Consider the following 18,890-nt stretch of genomic DNA (forward strand, 5'->3'; position numbering starts at 1 on the left):
TCTGATTCCATAGGTCTGGGTGAAACCCAAGAATTTGCATTTTTGACGAGTTCCCAAGGGATGCTGATGCTCCTAGTCCAGGGACTGTACTTTGAAAACCACTGGCTTAAACAATAAGGAAAATGTATTCTCATAAACAATATGCCCTTGGGGAGGGTGGTTCCAAGGTTAGTTGCCTCTCTGGCTCAACCAGGTCCTCAAGGATCTGACTCCACTCTGCTCTGTCTTCCTCAGCATCTCAGCCTCAATCTTGACTGGGTCCTCATAGCTGCATTCTGGTCCAATAGCTCCAGGCATCCTCTGCAGATCAGATAGTGGCCAGTAAAAGAGATTACCCTTCTTTAGAACAGGAACATTTCTCTGAAGTCTTCCACTTGGTGTCTCCTTATACTGCTTTGGCCAGAATTACATCACATGCTTAGTCCTAAACCAACCACTACCAATGGGAGACAGAACAACAATTACTAGGTTACACCAATTAGTCCCACAAAGGAAGAGTAGACAGCAAAGACTTTGATGGGTTCTGCCAACTGTGGAAAGAGTGTATCTCCTAAAGTCCTGTGCTTGCGGGTGCACTTATTGGTTGTGATCTGTTCAGAAAACACTTTTATCTTCTTTCTTCTGGTGCCAGGACCCAAAGCCCTACATAGAGGGATAGGGAAATGTCTGAGGGCCCATGAAGCCTAGTGCCCATGTTCAGGTAACAGTGGCTTATAAACCAAGTAGGGAAACTTATAACTCTTCCCTAAGATTGAACTAAGAATACTACAGGGGAAAAAAAAAAAGTCACCCTCTTTCTGCAGAAGTTGCTAAGTGGGGACTGCTGGCGGTCACGTACTTACCAGGAGAAGAAAGCCTCTGGGGAGTGGTCACAATTAACTAACAGTCAGAGAGAAGCAGAGATGGGCAAAGAGTGATGAAGACAGGTCCTGATTTTGATGCCGAAAACTCAGCCTCTGTGCACTGGTGCCAAGTCAAATCTTGGAGACAGAGTTTTGGGTGAAGTAGAAAAGAATAGCTTTACTGCCTTGCCAGGCAAAGGGGGACACAGAAGGCTCATGCCTCGAAACTGTGTCCCAACCTGGGAGGATTTGGAAAGGAGTTTTATAGCAATGTTTCGAGGGCAGTGTTGCTGATAAGATTAGGGTGTGTGCAGGGCCTACACCCTTTTAATCTGGTCTCAGGTAATCTCTTGATGTGCTTCTCTGGTTCCTTTAGTCTGGCCTCAGGTGGTCTTCTCTGGAATGAAGAATGCTGACATCTTCCATTTGTTGGGGGTTTTAGTTCTGTAAAGAGCTCAAAGATATTGTTATGTGTATCCCTTGAGTGGGAACCAGGACCCTGCCCCAAGACTGCACTATTGTTTCTTGGCTGCTCTTCCCTTATCTCTGCATCCCCTCCCTTTCCTGATTAGCAACTGTTCAAATCTGTCCTTTGGAACTAGGGAAGGTCATGGAGTCTGGGGTCTATTCCCTACAAACAAGAAATGGGGACGGAAAGGCTTCCGTGCCCAGGAGCCCCACAGGGTCCTGCCCAGTTTCAATTTCTGTAGCTCTTCCTCTATTTCTATGAGCACTTCAGTGTCCTGCCCAGTTCTGGAATAAATGTCTCATTTGTCTAAGCTTGCTGGAGTGACGTTTCTGCTCCTTGCAACCAAACATTTCAGATTTAGACATTGCTGGTGTCATGAAGAATTCTGAAGAAGGAGATCTGACACCCATGTGTGAACAGAGGTAGCCAGGGCTGCCTTGGCTCCCATCTCGCACCCCACCCTTGGCCACGTCTTCCAGACTGGGAACAAAGTGAACTCCCACCAAAGACCCCAGCCCCCTCCATTATCAGTACCTAAGAAAACACAAGGCCCCTGGGAACTTCAAAGGCGGGACAGAGGCAGAGAATAGACAAGCCAGGATTAGAGGGCATCACCCCTCTCTTTGCAGAAGTAGTCCTGGCTACAGCAATTGGGAACATAAGAAAAGAGCCTGCACCCTCAGGATTACTCTTGTATTTTCTAGCTGGTGCTAAGGTGACTGTGGGGTGGGGGATCATCCTGAAGCAGGAAGTGATGTCCAAGGACTTCACCAGATGATGATCAGCCCCAGACAGATTCCTTGTAGGATTTATTTATTTATTTATTTATTTATTTATTTATTTATTTTTGTCTTAGTGGAAGGGAGTTCCCCAAGCATTTGCTCAAACACAAAGTTGTTTATTTATTTGTTCTTAATGATCATTCTGGTCAAGCATGCCTGCAATTCTGCTAAGGCAGGAGAGGTCGGCTCAGATAATGTTTCTGCTCCAAAGACTCATTAGATATAACAGTTACAGCAACTGCTACTGTTGCCCTCACCCACTTACCAACCCACCTCCTCTGCCCCTGGCACTGGGCGAAGCTCTTTACGTGCTAGTGCAAGGACAGTCTGCATGATCCCACCACAAAACAAGAGAAACGAATTTATTTGTTTTCCACTGGCAATGGAATGAAAGCAATTTTTATTTATCTTTTCCTTGCTGACTTCCAGTGACCCATCCCATCAGAAACCACAGTGGGAGAAAGATAGAGAAATAGGGACAGAACTCAAGAAGAGATGAGAGATAGGAGAGAAATGCAACAATTTGGCAAAAACATGAGTCAAGGAATCTCCCTTTTTCTAATTACCAGCAGGGCTTTCTGGAGCCTTTCTTGTCTCCAGATGCAGGGGGCAGAGATGACACCCACCCACCCCCAACCGCAGGTCCCTGAGGGAATCCTTGCAATCAGAGCAGTGGTGGTAGCTGCTGGGTCCAGGGTCCAGATTTTGGCAAGAGAAACAATACAAAAGGAAGTGAAATGGGTGTGTATTTCTGCTCTTGTTGAAATACTATTTGTCCTTCAAAGTTCTCTTCTGTGTGAACTTTTCTCCAAACTCCTTCCCACCCCACCCACCACTATCATAATATACTCCTCCGTCCTAGCAGTTTGTGATAAGAGCAATAATAGAGCGCTATCAGTCTTCCATCCATAATAACGGCACATGTGTCTAAGGTAGAGGACAAAAACGTCTCCAATTCTCTGCCGCTTCCCCCATCAAGAGGTGGAGTCCCTTCCCCCACCTCTTCAATCTAGGCTGGCCTTGTATCTTGCTTTGGTCAGTAGAATGTGGCCAGAAACAACTTCACATATGTTCCAAGCCTGAACCTCCAGAGGCTTTGCATGCTGCCCCCTACTTCCTTGGAAACCTTCCCCTGAACACGAACAAGCCCAAGTTATCCAGGAGAGGATAAGAGGGCATGTGGAGAAGGGCTGTAGTTGTCCAGGCCATCACTGACCAGCCGGCTGACCCACCAGCCACAGAGCCCAGTCCGAATCAGCAGAACTGCCCAGCCGCTTATTAGACTCGGAAGCAGCACTAAAGGAATGGTGTCAGAAAACACTAACTTTGAGGGTGGTTTATCACACAGCACAGACTAACCGATTTGTATCCCTGTCCCTCACTGGAAAGGGAGTACCTCGAGCCTGGTTCATCCTAGTTGTCTCGATATCACTTCTTCACTAATGTATTCCTGGGATATTTGATTCTCAGTCAAACCTCTTAAGATGGAGTGGCATAGAGTGGAATGAAATGGAACTAAAATGCTGGTAAAGGGTGGGGCAGCTACCAAGCACCTCATGCAGGTGCTAATGTGACTACTTGGCTCCTCTCCAACTCTCCAAGCCCCGTGCTCGGGGAAAAAGGTCACCTGATCACCACCACCTTCGTCTGTCAATTCACTCAGGGCTGGGTACATCCCTGCTCAGTTTCTCACCAGCACCCCATCCCCAGTCTGGCTGCCCAGATGATGTAAGCAGTAACCAATCTTGCAGTCGGAACAGTCAGTTGGTTGGCTCACTTCTGTATCCATTAAGGGAAGGCAGACGTTTTAGAAAGACCTGGAAAATATTACCAGCCACCCACTCCACTCGACTGCCCCCTCCCTTGCCCCAGTCTCCACTTCCCAGTCATATACACCCTAATCCCAAGAGACCAGGGCTGGGAGGCACTGAAGCCAAGGAAAGAAGAAACTGGTAGTGTAGCCCTGCGGGCCTCATGGGCTGAGCCATGAGATTCCTTCAAGCATGAGAACTAGTCCTGGAAGAGACCACCTGGGGGCATCTGGGGAGCCCTGCCAGCCACATCCCCCTGTCCCTGGCACCTTTCCCTCCATGGACTTTGCTGTTCAATGCAAAGGAAATGAGCATGGAGGGGTCAGAGTATCCAAATCTGTGTTTCAGAGGGGGCCACACAGCAGATCCCCACCACTTAACTGAATTGCCAGACTCGCTTCCAGGGACACCGTGGTGGCTCAAGGTTGACGACTTGAATGGATTTGGGCAAACAATCTGGCTGTTTGCTGAGTTCAGGGTTTTGAAAACCTTTCGAGATCTATGCTATTTCTCTCTGTATCAAATATGGGTGTGAAGAACTCTACCCTCGAAGAGTCAGCCCTTCCTGCCTTGGAATCTTCTGCTCTTTGAAAGTGTCCAACAAAAATGACAGTAACATCCCAGATTGGCCCCTCAAAAACCCTGAGGTCTTGATCAACCCCTTTACCTTTCTAGGCCTTCTTCTTATCTGAAAAGCGCAGATGAGAACACATCTCTACCTCACAGAGTTGCTGGATAGAACAAATGAGCTGACTTCAACAGAAGCTGATCATGCTATAGCCTATGAAAAGCTGGATGGGAACTCTGCACTTTCTACTCGATTTTGCTGTGAACTTAAAACTGCTCTTAAAAAAATTAATTAAAAAAGTAGTGCTGCCAAATTCAGGATAGTTACTGCTTCTGGGTGATGGGAAAGAAAGAAGACACTATTGGAGAGGGTTCACGAACTCTATTTGTATTGTTATACTTTAGTTGAGTAGCAGTTTCAAGTGTGTTCATTATACTACACATTATATCATTTTGTATGTTTGAAGCATTTCATAATTAAAAAAGGAAAAAGACAAAAAAATAAAAAATAAAAAACTAATGCTGGACAGATATGTGTTCAATGGATGATGAATGGTTGGGACTCATTTCTTCAACACCTAAGGACTTGAAAGGAAGAGCAGAGTCGATGGCAGCATTTCTATCCTATAACATCTGTGAAAAATGTGGGTCCTTAACCCATCAGTGTGAAAGGGCTGCATTTACTCTGGAAAAGGTTTTTGGCAATCCCAGTCTGGGGAGCAATTGAACGAGAGATGAGAGGTGACACTTCGGGAGGAAAATGGCTCATATCTGTCCATGTGAGTTCCTGCCCAGTTCGGGATCAAGCACTGAGGAAGGGCAGACACTGATGTGGTGTCTCTCATTCTGTCTGCCTGGCACACCTCCTCCTGTCCTCTAAGAAAGGCACCCTCCTTCCTTCGGGGTGTCTTCCTCCCACCCCATGCCCCTGATATTTTACCAGGAGCTACCAATGATGAAAACCTGCCTCTCTGATCACAGGTTGGGTATGTGATCCAAAGTAGGCCAATACTTCCCTAAGACTTTCTGAATCAGACCTCAGGGGGGGAAAAAAAAGGCAGTTCCTCCTTGGCATAAAGATAGAAGGTGTGAAAGCTGGCACGTGGACAGAAACCAAGATGAAGGACAGAGTCCTGTCCCTTGTCTTTTCCCCATTCCCAGTTGTCCCTGAGGTCAGCTGCACTCAGCCTCTCTGTGCTGTGGTTACAGGAATCAACAAATCCCCCTTATAGCCTGGATTGATTATGGAAATTCTGCCATTTGCGACTATATTACTTACAATATACTACCCATAATATAATACAATCATAGGTTGTATACTACAACCAGTATAACCTCCTGAGAAAGAAGACATTGTAAACAAAACAATTGGAAAGCCATGCAAGATGGCACTAGATTGAGAGGCTTTGAGTTAACTCCTTCTTGTACCTATGTATTTCTTTCTTTGATAAGCATTTTTTCTCCAACTAGCCACTGGGAATATAAAATAGAACCTACACTTGAAAATCTCACAATAGAGCAACAAGAAAGCCATAACTATAACTTGCACTATTATGGAAGTTATAGCCAGACCACAGAAACATAGAGGAGGGCTAATTCATTCGGAATGCCATGAGTCTGGGACGGTATCACGAGGCAGTGTTATTATAGGAGAGCTTTTGGAGAGAGCAGATATTTGAGAGTTTACAATAATATAGATGGGATAAAGGAGACAGAAATCCCAGGAGACCTCAGGGATAGCCAAAAAGAGCAGAAACCATGGTAGAAGTAGGCTGCATGGAGCCCAGAAGAGTGAGGTTGTTTAGGGCTCTAGGCAGCTCAAGGAACCAGATGTCTTCCCCCTACAGCTCACCCCGACCTCAGCATCTATATTCAGATGCTCTGCCAATAAGCAGACCTATAACTCCTCCTCTCTTGCTCCTACTCTTCCTTCTGCTCACAACCGCCATCTCACCTGGACTCCGAGTATCTTGCCCCTCTTCTCCTGGATTCTGCTTACTCATAACTTCAACTCACATTAGGCCCATCAGAGCTCCTCCTGCCGTAAACCGATACACTATCTGTGCTCTAGCATCTGATAGGGAAAAGCAGAGAATGCTAACAGAGAGCAGGATAAAACTCTATACCAGCGAGCAGCAAACCACAGCCCATGGCCAAATCTGGCCTGCCATGTGCTTTTGTAAATAAAGTTTTATTGACACACAGCAAGGGTCATTTGTTTACATACTAACTGTAGCTGCTTTTACACAACAGCAGGGTCGAATAGTTGCAGCAGAGACCACATGACCTGCAAACCTGTACTATTTACCATCTAGCTCTTTCCAGAAAAACTTTGCTGACCCCTAGCCTACACTATATGGATTTTTCTGAAATTTAGCTCCAGACTCCCCAATACCAAGTTTTACAGTATGTTTAAACATTATAATACCTCAAAAAATATTAGCATTTGAGACATATGGAACCCTTCTAGGACTTGTCAGAGAGGACTAGGTAGACGGAGTGGTCTCTAAATTGGCTTTGGACATAGGGATATTTGTAAACAGAACCACAAAATATAAAGAAAAATAGATCTTCCCTTGGAATCTTTTTTCCCCTAGAACTTTTTTAGGAAAACTCTTTAGGACTCTCACTTTAGAACAGACAACACTTAGGTGCATCATGGAGTATTTTTCAGAAACCTGAAGGGTTCTGGTGTCACCTGCCACCCCTGAGTCCTGCGAGGGTTCTGTTGCAGCCCATTCCAGACTAGTGAAGCTGATCCAATTTCTAAAGCTCTCCCCCAAAGAGCATTCCACAGCCTCCCTCCTCTCACCCCATTCTGGCATTTAAACCCATACTCCCCCTCACCCACCCCTATCCCCTTCCTGAGCACCTGTTGCTACAACTAAGAGAAGCTCAAGATGGAACTCTCTGGGCTTGTCCAGGTGACAAACTGAGGCCATTCAGAGGAGATCATGCCATTTGTTGGATTAGCTCTTTTCAATCACCAGGGAAAGCTCTGGTCGGGAGAGGCATTCAGAGAGCTACATGGATACAAAAAAGTGATTATATCTAAATGAGAGATCTCTCACTAGGTGAAGTCCTCCAAGAGCTGACATGAGGCAACTTCAATGGCTAAAGTGCAGTGGGCAGGACTGGATTTGTGTGGCTCTGCAGCTCTCCTGAGGGGCAGATCTGGGGGCTGCCCTGCACTAGGGCTCTCCTGGGAGCTTTGTCAATTCAGCCAAAGCCATGAGCAACTCAGGCTACTCTCAGACTCTAGGAAGTCAGGTCCATATTGACGTCTCAAAGACCCAAAGATTTAAGGACTGTGCACATAGCCCATGTGAATGAATGCTACAGATTGGGGTTTGGCTCAGAGTTTCTATTTGCTTAGTTTTGTTATTCTAGAGCAGGGGCAGCAAACTTTTTCTGCAAAGGAGTCCATGGGACTAGCCTATATTTGGGACTTTGCAGACGTGCAGTGTCTGTCGCTGCTGCTCACTTCTGCCCTTGTAACATGAAAGCAGCCACAGACATCAGCCAATGGGCGTGGCCGTATCCTGATAAGCCTTCGTTTATTGACATGGAAATTTGAATTTTGTATCACTTTCACATGTTGTGAAATATTCTACTTTTGACTTTTTTCCCCAACCATTTAAACATGTAAAAGTCTTTCTCAGCCTATGGGCTGTACAACACAGGAGACAGGACAGTGTTGGCCTGTGAGGCATGGGTTGTGAACTCCAATTTTAGAGGATTCTGTTCAAAAGATAAAGAATTACAGGAAAGATGATCTGATTTAGCTCTACGAAGAGTCTGAATAACTTGCATATACATAACACTTTAATGTTAAGAAAATGCATCTTTTTTTAACATCTTTATTGGAGTATAATTGCTTTACAATGGTGTGTTAGTTTCTGCTTTATAACAAAGTGAATCAGCTATACATATACATATATCCCCATATCTCCTCCCTCTTGCATCTCCCTCCCACCCTCCCTATCCCACCCCTCTAGGTGGTCACAGAGCACCCAGCTGATCTCCCTGTGCTATGCGGCTGCTTCCCACTAGCTATCAGTTTTACATATCATAGTGTATATATGTCCATGCCACTCTCTCACTTTGTCCCAGCTTACCTTCCCCTGCCCCGTGTCCTCAAGTCCATTCTCTAGTAGGTCTGTGTCTTTGTTCCCGTCTTGGTTCTTCATGACCATTTTTTTTTTTTTTAGATTCCATATATATGTGGTAGCATACAGTATTTGTTTTTCTCTTTCTGACTTTCTTCACTCTGTATGACAGACTCTAGGTCCATCCACCTCACTACAACTGACTCAATTTCGTTTCTTTTTATGGCTGAGTAATATTCCATTGTATATATGGGCCACAGCTTCTTTATCCATTCATCTGTCGATGGACACTTAGGTTGCTTCCATGTCCTGGCTATTGTAAATAGTGCTGAAATGAACATTGTGGGACATGACTCTTTTTGAATTATGGTTTTCTCAGGGTATGTGCCCAGTAGTGGGATTGCTGGGTCATATGGTAGTTCTATCTGTAGTTTTTTCAGGAACCTGCATACTGTTCTCCATAGTGGCTGTATCAATTTACATTCCCACCAACAGTGTAAGAGGGTTCCCTTTTCTCCACACCCTCTCCAGCATTTATTGTTTGTAGATTTTTTGATGATGGCCATTCTGACTGGTGTGAGATGATATCTCGTAGTTTTGATTTGCATTTCTCTAATGATTAATGATGTTGAGCATTCTTTCATGTGTTTGTTGGCAATCCATATATCTTCTTTGGAGAAATGTCTGTTTAGGTCTTCTGCCCATTATTGGACTGGGTTGTTTGTTTTTTTTCATATTGAGCTGCATGAGATGCTTATAAATTTTGGAGATTAATCCTTTGCCAGTTGCTTCATTTGCAAATATTTTTCCCATTCTCAGGGTTGTCTTTTCGTCTTGTTTATGGTTTCCTTTGATGTGCAAAAGCTCTTAAGTAAGAAAATGCATCTGGATCTTATTCAATACCCAGTACAACACTGTGAATTAAGTGTTATTATGCCGATGTCTAGATGAGGAAATTGAGGGTCAGAGCTGATATGGCCAAGATCTCACAGTAAGTAGGAGGACCCAAGTTCAAACACAATGTTCCACCTCCAAAGGCAGAGATTTTCTCACTACATCTGTGGGAGCTTAGATTGTTCAATGAAGTTCACGGAGTATTTTGTAAGACTTTCGAGGCAGCGGGTGGGGGTGAGCACCTGGGCAAATGCACAGAGGCAGGAGAGTCAGGACCTCCTGGTTGCTCCCTGTTTTCTTGAAGGCCATGGGCACACAGGAAATCAAGAGCTAGCTTTCTCATCAGGAACAGGGCTGTCTTTCCAAGGAGGCAGACTGAGCCAAGTTCTGCGATGGGGTGTGATCATTCAGCCCCATCTCTGTGGCTGCTTGGATCCATAAGCCTCCAGAAGGTTAGCTGGCTTCCCTGGATATGCAGAGGTCAGCCCAGGGCCTTCCTGTGATGTCTGACCCCCATGGAGTAGGCTCCCATCCACGTGCAATATCAGGCATTCCTGCTCCCAAATGTTCTTCCACCTGGGAATCACGGCCTGAGAGCACCCTTCAACTTTGTGCCATTTTTAAGGTTAAGTCCCTGGATGTAGGGTCCAAAGTGTGAGTTCTTATCTCCACTGTGGTGCCACACTGTGGTCTGACCATTGGCCACTTACTTCCTATGTCCACACATCAGTTTTCATCTGTCAAGTGGGATAGTAATGGCAACGTGGTGAGGAGTCAATGAAATGATGGTACCTTTGTAGTAACTGTTATGGGGGTGAACCCAACAGGTAGGACCTCCAAGAAGGGTCAGTTCCTTCTTCCCTTGGATCCCAGTCTCTATCTTTATGTCTTCTTGTTCATGCTGTTCTGCCTACCTGGGATGCTTTTCCTTCTACCTTCATCTCCCTGGGAAACCTTCCTTAGCCCTCTACCCAATGTATACACACACCTTGAGGTAGTCACTCCCTCACTAAGCAATGTTATGGATTGAATTGTATCCCCCCTCCAAAAAAACAAAACAAAACCATAAGTTATGTCCTAATCCCTGGTTCTCAGAATGTGACCTTATTTGGAAATGTGGTCTTTGCAGAAGCAATCAAGTCAAAATGAGGTCATTAGGGTGGGCCCTGATTCAGAATGACTGGGGTTCTTTATAAAAAGGGGAAATTTAGACACAGAGACAGACTGTTACAGAGGGAAGATGATGTGGAGACAAGGGAGAAGGCAATCATGTGACTGGAGTGGTGTATCCATCTACAAGCCAAGGAACACCAAAGATTACTGGCAAACACCAAAATCTAGAAGAGACAAGGAATGATTCTTCCCTAGAGCCACCAGAGAGGGTATGACCCTACCAATACCTTGATTTTAGACTTCTGGCCTCCAGAATGGTGAGACTATAAATTTCTGGTTTTTAGTGAATGGCAGCCCTAAGAAACTAATAGAGACAAACTCTATCTCATTTGACACTTTCGCTGTGGTGCTGAACTTTTATTTACATGCCCATCTCCACTACTAGGTTGCTAGCTTATCTCTGTATCCCCAGGGTCTAGGCTTTGCTGGTTGGTGATCGATATTTGCTCCTTGAACTGAATTAATGTTCCTTTACCCTGGACGCTGAATCTGTGTCACTGTGATTGTATACGTGTAACTGCCTTGTTGGGAACCAAACCTGCCAAGACCTTGATTTCAAACTTCTAGCCTCCAGTTCTAGGGAACAATAAATTTCTGTCGTGTAAGCCACCCAGTTTGTGGTCCATTGTTATACCAGCTACAAGCCAAATACCTTCACTCTAGATCAAAACTCCATGCCTTCATGGAGCTCACATTCTAGAAGGGAAGAACAGACAATAAAACAAATAAGCAATGTGTGTAGAATATTGGATGACAATATGTGCGATGGAGAAAAATAAAGCTGAGAAGGGGATCGGAGGTTTAGGGCCATGGAGAGTGCTGCGATTTAAAATTGAATGGTCAGGGAAGGCCGCTCCAAAGAGGTTTGAGCAAAGGTCTGTAAAAGGTGAAGGATGACTCCAGAGAGATGTCCATGGACAGTGTGGTCCAAGCCAAGGAAACAGCACATGTATCGAGTGCCTTTTGTATGTCACAGTGCTCAGCAGGGGGCCAGGATTGGGGGATGACTGGGAAAGCTGTCATGGTAGGAGGGTCATTTGACCATTGTCTCAAAGCCTTCAGAGTCTCAAATATAGATGTTGACATCATCTCCCAATGAGATTATGCACAGACTCATGGCGACTGACTAAAAGAATTGAATGAAGATTCTTCTGAAAGAATATTTTTTTAATAAATTTGTAACTTTCTTGTGAATAGCATGAGTGAATTCAAGACAAATAAGACACAACCCCTGGCCTGGAGAGATGGGGGCTAGCTAGGAGAGGGGAGTATGTGAATAAAATATTTTAAAATGATGTTGTTAATGTCCTGATGGCAGCATAGGAGAGGCCTTTGGAGGGTTTTTTAACATTCAAAAATTTTTTTTAATTGTAAGGGAAACTTGAGGCAAAATTTTATACAGATGAGCAGTTTCCAGCTATAATTTGACAATAGTTACTTGGCCAGGCGTGGATTTAAAACACTAATTCAATGGAATTCCCTGGCAGTCCAGTGGTTAGGACTCAGTGCTCTCACTGCCAGGGGCCTGGGTTGGGTCCCTGGTTGGGGAACTAAGATCCCACAAGCCACTTGGCACAGCCAAAAACAAATAAATAAATAAAACACTAATTCACCTGAAACTAACACAATATTGTAAATCAACTATACTACAATCATTTTTTTAAAAAACCAAACCAAACAAAAACAAAGGAGACACTGGGGGTAGACAGGAGGGAAGAGTTTGGGTTGGGTGGGTACAGGCCTTCTATTCATTCAGACCAGAGCAGAACAAATGGACAGATTTAATAAAATAATAAGCTAAGATTCCATGCTCTTAAAAATAAATAAAATAAACTAAAACATTAAGTAATCTCTACTGGGTTCACACCTCTCTAGCTGACAGGGTCTTCTCTAACCATGACCCTTTGGGGTCACCACCCTAACATGTAAGTAAGGAATCCTTAGACAAAGAGAGATTCAAAGACCTGAAGATATTGCCTTCCAACACACCCTAGCTCCTGTTCCAGCATCTTCCAGCTCCTTCCTCTTGTTCTCTCATGAGAGTAGTTCTCCTCGATCTTGTCCAGCCTCCTTGACCTGACTATCTGTGCTTTCTCCCCATAGCTTGGTCCCTCCTTTTACCGACAAAGTTTTCAAGCCACTCCCATCATCTGCCTCCATTTCCTGACCACCATCTCTGCTCTGACTTACCCTACTTGCCTCCTTCTGTCTCCAGTCCCTGGGAAAAGCCTGTACCCAGCCACCCAGCTTGGCATAAATGGGCTTTTGTTCAGTGCTCGCTCTTCTTGCCCTGGTTGCTGTATGTGGCATCATGGACCACCCCTTCCTCCTGAGATGTTTTCCTCCTTGACTTTCCAGACGACTCCCTACCCCAGTTCTTCTGTCTCAGACCTTTCTCACCAACTCCTTCTTTGGCTTTCTTCCTCCTCTTTCCCTTTAAACACAGGCATTCCCCAGAGTTCAGGCCCTTCTCAATCGACTCTCTTTCCCTTGAAACTATAACTCATGCTTATGGTTTCATCCCTCAGTTTTCTATCCATAGCTCCAAAGTCTGTAGCTCCATCCCTTACCTGTTCAGACAAGCCAACTCCCTACCCCCATCTCTGTTATTTCATGCCACTACCGCCTCAAATTCAACATCTCTCAACCTGAACACAATTTCTTAGCCTCCAAATTGTTCCCTCTTCAGACTTCTTGACTCTCATTCGTGGTAGCGTCACCCTCGTTCTCATCCTGACCTGAAACTTTGTAGAAACTTTTGACCTTTCACCTCTCCTAAGTTCCCCATATACAGTCAGTCGACTGATTCTTCTTTCAAAATTTCTCTCTCAATAGAATAAATGGCTATTTATTCTCATTGCCACTGTCCTCTCTCATCAGCACTATACAAATAGTCATCACGTACGCCTTCTCCCACTTGCCATGGGACCTTCGCACAGAGAAGCTACTTCCTTCCCACTCTGCTTACTCTGCTTCTATCATCCTTCAGTTCTCAGCCTTAACATCATGTCCTTAAGGGAAACTTTCCTGCCCTCTCTGACACTGTAAAATCCACACTCTGTTACATGAGCTCATCGCCCTCTCTTCCTCTCCAGGACTTACACTGTTGAAATATTTGGTATGATGAATTGATTAATGTCAGCCTCCTCCACCAAGCTGTCAGCTCCAGCAGGTTGGAATCAGGTATCTTTTTACTTGTCACTCTAACCCCAGCTTCTAGCCTGCTACCTAAGACATAACAGACACTCTACAAATATTTGTTTTGAATGAATGGCTTTTCCCATGTCACTCTCTAGAGCAGATTGTATTTTGCAAAAATGGCCCCAACAAGATTTTTGGTTCCATATACTGTTCCTCCATCAAGAGATAGGCTCTACTTTCCCTCCCTTACTAACTGGTCAGACTTTGCCACTGTCCTGATGGACAGAATCTGTAGAGAAATGCTGCATCACTTTCAAAGCTGTGTTAGAAAAGGTATTACAGCTTTCTGGCTCTCTTGGGATGCTAATCCTTGAAACCCAGCCTCCATGTTACAAGGCAGCCCAGCCTACATGGAGCAGCCTTGAGTACATGTTCTGGCAGACAGACACAGCCAGGGACGTAGCCAACAGCCAGCATCAACTGCAGACATATTAGTAAACAAGACTTCAGATGAGTCCAGCCCCAGCCATCAAGTCACCACCAATTTTCAGTCTTCTAGCTAAAGCCCCAGTCATTAGGAAGCAAGGACAGATGGTTCCTGCTGTGCCTAGTCCAAATCCCTGATACATCTCACTCTGTGAGCATAACAAATGGTTGTTTTATCCACTATGTTTGCACATAATTTATCCCCCTGCGATAGATAGCTAAACCACTCCCTTATCACACTTGCAGTGCCTCCCATTGCCGCTGGGGCACAGTGCGAGATCCTTGGCTTGGCCTTCAAGGCTCTCAACAAGCTGGTTCCAACCTCTTTGTCTCCATTTATTGCCCTCTGGAGGAAACTTCTGCTCCTGTCAAATTGGTTTAGTCACCACTTCACTAACATTTTCTATTCTTTCTTCGGTCCCTTGGACCTCACCGTTGCCCATGACTGAGATGGTCTCACCAAGCAGCCCAGCAAAATTCTCTTCACCTCTCAAGGTTCAGCTGTCTGCGATTCCTCCCCACAGTCTCTAGGAACATCCCAGGTAAACAAGTCTCTAACTCTCCCTGGAATTTAGAGCTTTCATTATCTTGCTCTATCATTTTCTAAAGGGAAAAACAAGATCCGTGATCTTAACAATTTTTTTAATGATTTGTTCATTTACTTACAAGGAAAATTGTATAAAGAAATTGAAACTTAAATCCTTTTATTCATGTATTGAATGAATAGCTTTCCCTGAAAACTATAAGATAGAAACCTCACAGAGTAGGTACGATCATTATCCCCATTTTACAGATGAGGGAACTGAGAATTAGAAAGATTGAGTAAATTGCCTATAGTCATACATCTAATATTTGGTGGGACTAGGATTCAAACCTGATCCTCTAAGCCAGATCTTAATCACTGCTTCCCCTGGTAATAAAATATGTATTGTCTTGTATTATGTTTTCATATTTCGTGTTTTCCTTTTATAAATCAACTCTTTATTGCAAAAATTAATACCTGCAAATGATAATATAATAAAAAATATCAAATAGCTCAAAAATGTATGCAATATAAGAGTAAATCTCTCTTCAAATCCAGGCTCTATCTCCCTTCCCTAAAAGCAACCACTGCTGGTGGTTTTTTTCTATATTTCCAGAAATGTATGTGCACATACAAGCATCCCTTTATTGTACAAAGGGAGCATACTATTTACATCTTTTTCTTTGTAATGTCTCTTGACAAGTGTTCTTGACAACATATATGGAGATCTTTATATCCTTTTTCCTGGCTTCATAACATTCCATGGCAAGACCATACCATTGGTTTTTCAACAAGCTCCCGTTAATGATCTCATAGTAGACAGAGCTATTGAGAGAGAGAGAGAGAGAAAGGAGTTTGGATGGAAAATTACAGTAAAACAAGAAGGGGCAGGGGAGACAAGTAGTGCTAAAGGAGGAAATGCCTGATTCCCAGGCATATTGCAAAGAGAAAGAAAGCCTGGCTGGGGAATAGAAGTGAAAACAGAGGAGGTTCTGAATACATTGTGTAAAAGTGGGTCCAAGAAGAAGTGGGGGGGGGGGCGTCACCCCTGCAGGCTCAGGGAGTTAGAATTTGCCGTCTAACATCCTCTTTCTTGATGATTTTATCACCGTTCCTTATGCTCTCCCCTTTGCCAACCCATCATTAAAAAAAAAAAAATACCCCACCCAAAAGAAAACAAACATGTTACTATTTATTCATGCAGGAAGGCCCACTGGACACAATAGACAGCAGCACCAGCCCTAATTAAATGAAATGGGGCAGGTGTAATTCAAACCGCCTAGGGAAAATATAATCTGCCACCAAAAAAATTCCCACCGTTCAGACCACAGGGAGATCAGACCAGCCTCCCGCCCAGGTTCCCAAGCAGAAAGGCTGGACTCAGGGGAGCAAGACAAGAGAAGGTCGATTTCTCGCCAGCAGTCTCCTCCCCCGCCTCCTAGCTCCGTGCACCCCCAACCCCTCTCAGCTTGTTAACTGACAGATCAGAGCTGCTCCCTTTGTAGGCTGGATTGTTTAGCTAATTCACCCATGGAAAATGGTTCGGTTCAGATTCCAGGCTGAGGCAACCAGACACCCACTGTAAATCCAAGCTTGGGGATTGTATCTCTTTTGCTGCCTGCAGACACATAAACTGCTTCCCTCCTCCTCCCCACTCAGCTTTCCACTCAGCCTGGAAGGGACTTCAGAGAGGCTCCAAGGTAGACCCTCCACTTAGAGCAGAACCAGACCTAAGAGATGGGGAGGGATTCTGGAGAAACTTTCAACTGCCCTCTTAATTTAGACATGGACCCTGAGAGTCAGAAGCAAGCTTGACCTAAGGATGCTCTCTGGGTACCAGTGAAGAGCACACAGCCAAATGAAAATCTGACTGCATTCTCCACATTCCTCTCACCAGCTGCAGACAGGCTCTGGAATTAGACCTGCCCTGATTCAAACCCCAACTGTACAACTAATTAACTATGCAAGTTTGGGTAAATTGCTTAATTTCTTTCTGCCTTCATCTTCTTACCTATAAAATGGGAGAATAATCCCTCTTCTCTCTCCCTCATGAGATTATTGAAAAATTAAATGGGAAACCCATGTAAAGTTCTTGGCAATAGTAGGGGTTCCATAAGTGTGAGCTCGTTCTCTTCCCCCAGAAAAAGAGCCTTTACCTACCCACTTTGGCCTCGCTCCAGTCTTCCCTTCCAGGGTCCACTGTAGAAGTGGGTGACCTCATGCAGAGGGTGATTAATGGGCACTAGACAGGCTCCCCACCTGTTCAAGAATGTCTCCACCACTCCCATGCCAGCTGTCTGAAACACACCACTCACGAGTCATTCTTATAGGCTGGGAGGGCTTCAGGACCTGTTAGCTGCAGTGGCTGTAAATCTTAGTCACTCCCATTTACAGAAGGGGGCAATTGTGTAGATAACCTGAAAAATGCAGCTCTGCCTTGCCGTGGGGTTTCAAATGCATTGGGAACTCATGGTCCACCCCCAAAAGCAAAACAACACATGACTCTGATTCCATCCTTGCAGAGCCGAGCAGAGCCAGGACCTGACCCCTCGGGGGCTAGAAATGCCTCTTCCCCCAGCCCTCACCCCCGCCCTGCTCCTGTCCAGGTGGAGCCAGTCCCATTAGCTTGACCTTGCCGCGGAGCTCCAGTTTCCAGCCATTTCATCACCTCCGAACCCTCTCCAAGTTCCCTGTGTCCCTCTCAAGCTGCCCGTCAGTCAACACTCATTACTGAGCTACAACTCTGTTCAGATGACTGTACTCAGAGCTGGACAAGGGGTGGGAGCCAGAGTCTGGCCAGGGTGGACAGAGTATCCTGGGGAGATGACCTCATGGGCCCTTCCTCCACCGAGTATTTTTAGGCACCACTTCCCTCCTTCTCTCACTCAGCTTCCATGGACTTCCAGTACAATCCAGAACTCCCCAAAATCCCCAAAAGTGCTGCAACTCTTCTCATCATTTTCAAAAGCTTATGGGATAGAAACAATAAATACCCCTTTATACACTCAACTCCTGCCTTGAGGGACTGGTTCCTTTTCATCTCTACCCCACTTCTTTTCAGAAAATAAGGACTGACTCTTTTCCTCAAATATCCAGGAACTCAGAGCATCTTCCTCAAGGCAGGCAGTCCCACCCACCTCCACGGTGTGGCCCTTTTTCATGTGACTGTGTTGTGGATTCCTTTGTTGTTAACCTAGTTTCAAGTCATACAGCCTAAAATCCTGGGAGCAGCCCTTCTCTCTGGTTTATGGAGAGACCCAGATCTTTTTGGAAAATTCCAGGTAAGCAGCATCAAGAAACCTCAGGCTCTAATTAGTAGCAGTATGCATGGATGAGAACTTGAGTCTGAGACCCAGGGTGTCAGGGTCTCTGTCTCGTCCCACCTTCACTTTGCCTGCCTTTTTGGAGAAGTTAACTGCTCTGATTTTTCTCCTGAACATTCTGAAAATATTCTCTCCTCTTTGCTTTGCTTTGCTTTTTTTTTGTAACCCCCAAAGAACTTGACCAGTAATTTACAAATGCATCCACAGAGGATACAGCTCAGGACCTTGAGATGGAGGTGATTTTGATGCTGCCAGACTCAGCAACCCATCTCCTCCTCCCTTTACGCTCTATCTCATCAGCTACATGTGCCTAATCTAAACTGAGCTCTAGGAAACCCAGCTCCAGGCCATGCTCTGGCCATGGCTGCCAACCCCTCAATGAGTGCTGAATAGTGAGAAAAACCTTCACAGCCTGGGATGAGGAGGGAGGGAGAGACAACGTAAGAGGTAAGAAGGGTCCTGTCTCACCCCACCTCACCCAACTCCAAGGAAGATATACATCAAATGGAAAGCAGTGCTGAGCACAGCTGGCTCTCAATAAATATGTGTCGATTTCTCCTGGGTGATAAATGTTACTGAAGTCCAAGAGGGACCAGAGCAGGAGGTGGCAGAGCTTCACGCACGCCCTGTGTAGTCAGGTAGGATCTGAATCAGTGGGAAACTAGGGGCAGCTCCAGCTGAGTTCAGGGCTCGGCATAGAGCACCCCTCAGTAGTCCCAGATGACAGATTTGTGTGTCTCGTCTGTGATGTTCTCCTTGCCCAGAATAGC

This window comes from Mesoplodon densirostris, chromosome 8 (genome assembly GCF_025265405.1).
Source record: "Mesoplodon densirostris isolate mMesDen1 chromosome 8, mMesDen1 primary haplotype, whole genome shotgun sequence".
In the NCBI taxonomy this organism is placed as follows: Eukaryota; Metazoa; Chordata; class Mammalia; order Artiodactyla; family Ziphiidae; genus Mesoplodon; species Mesoplodon densirostris.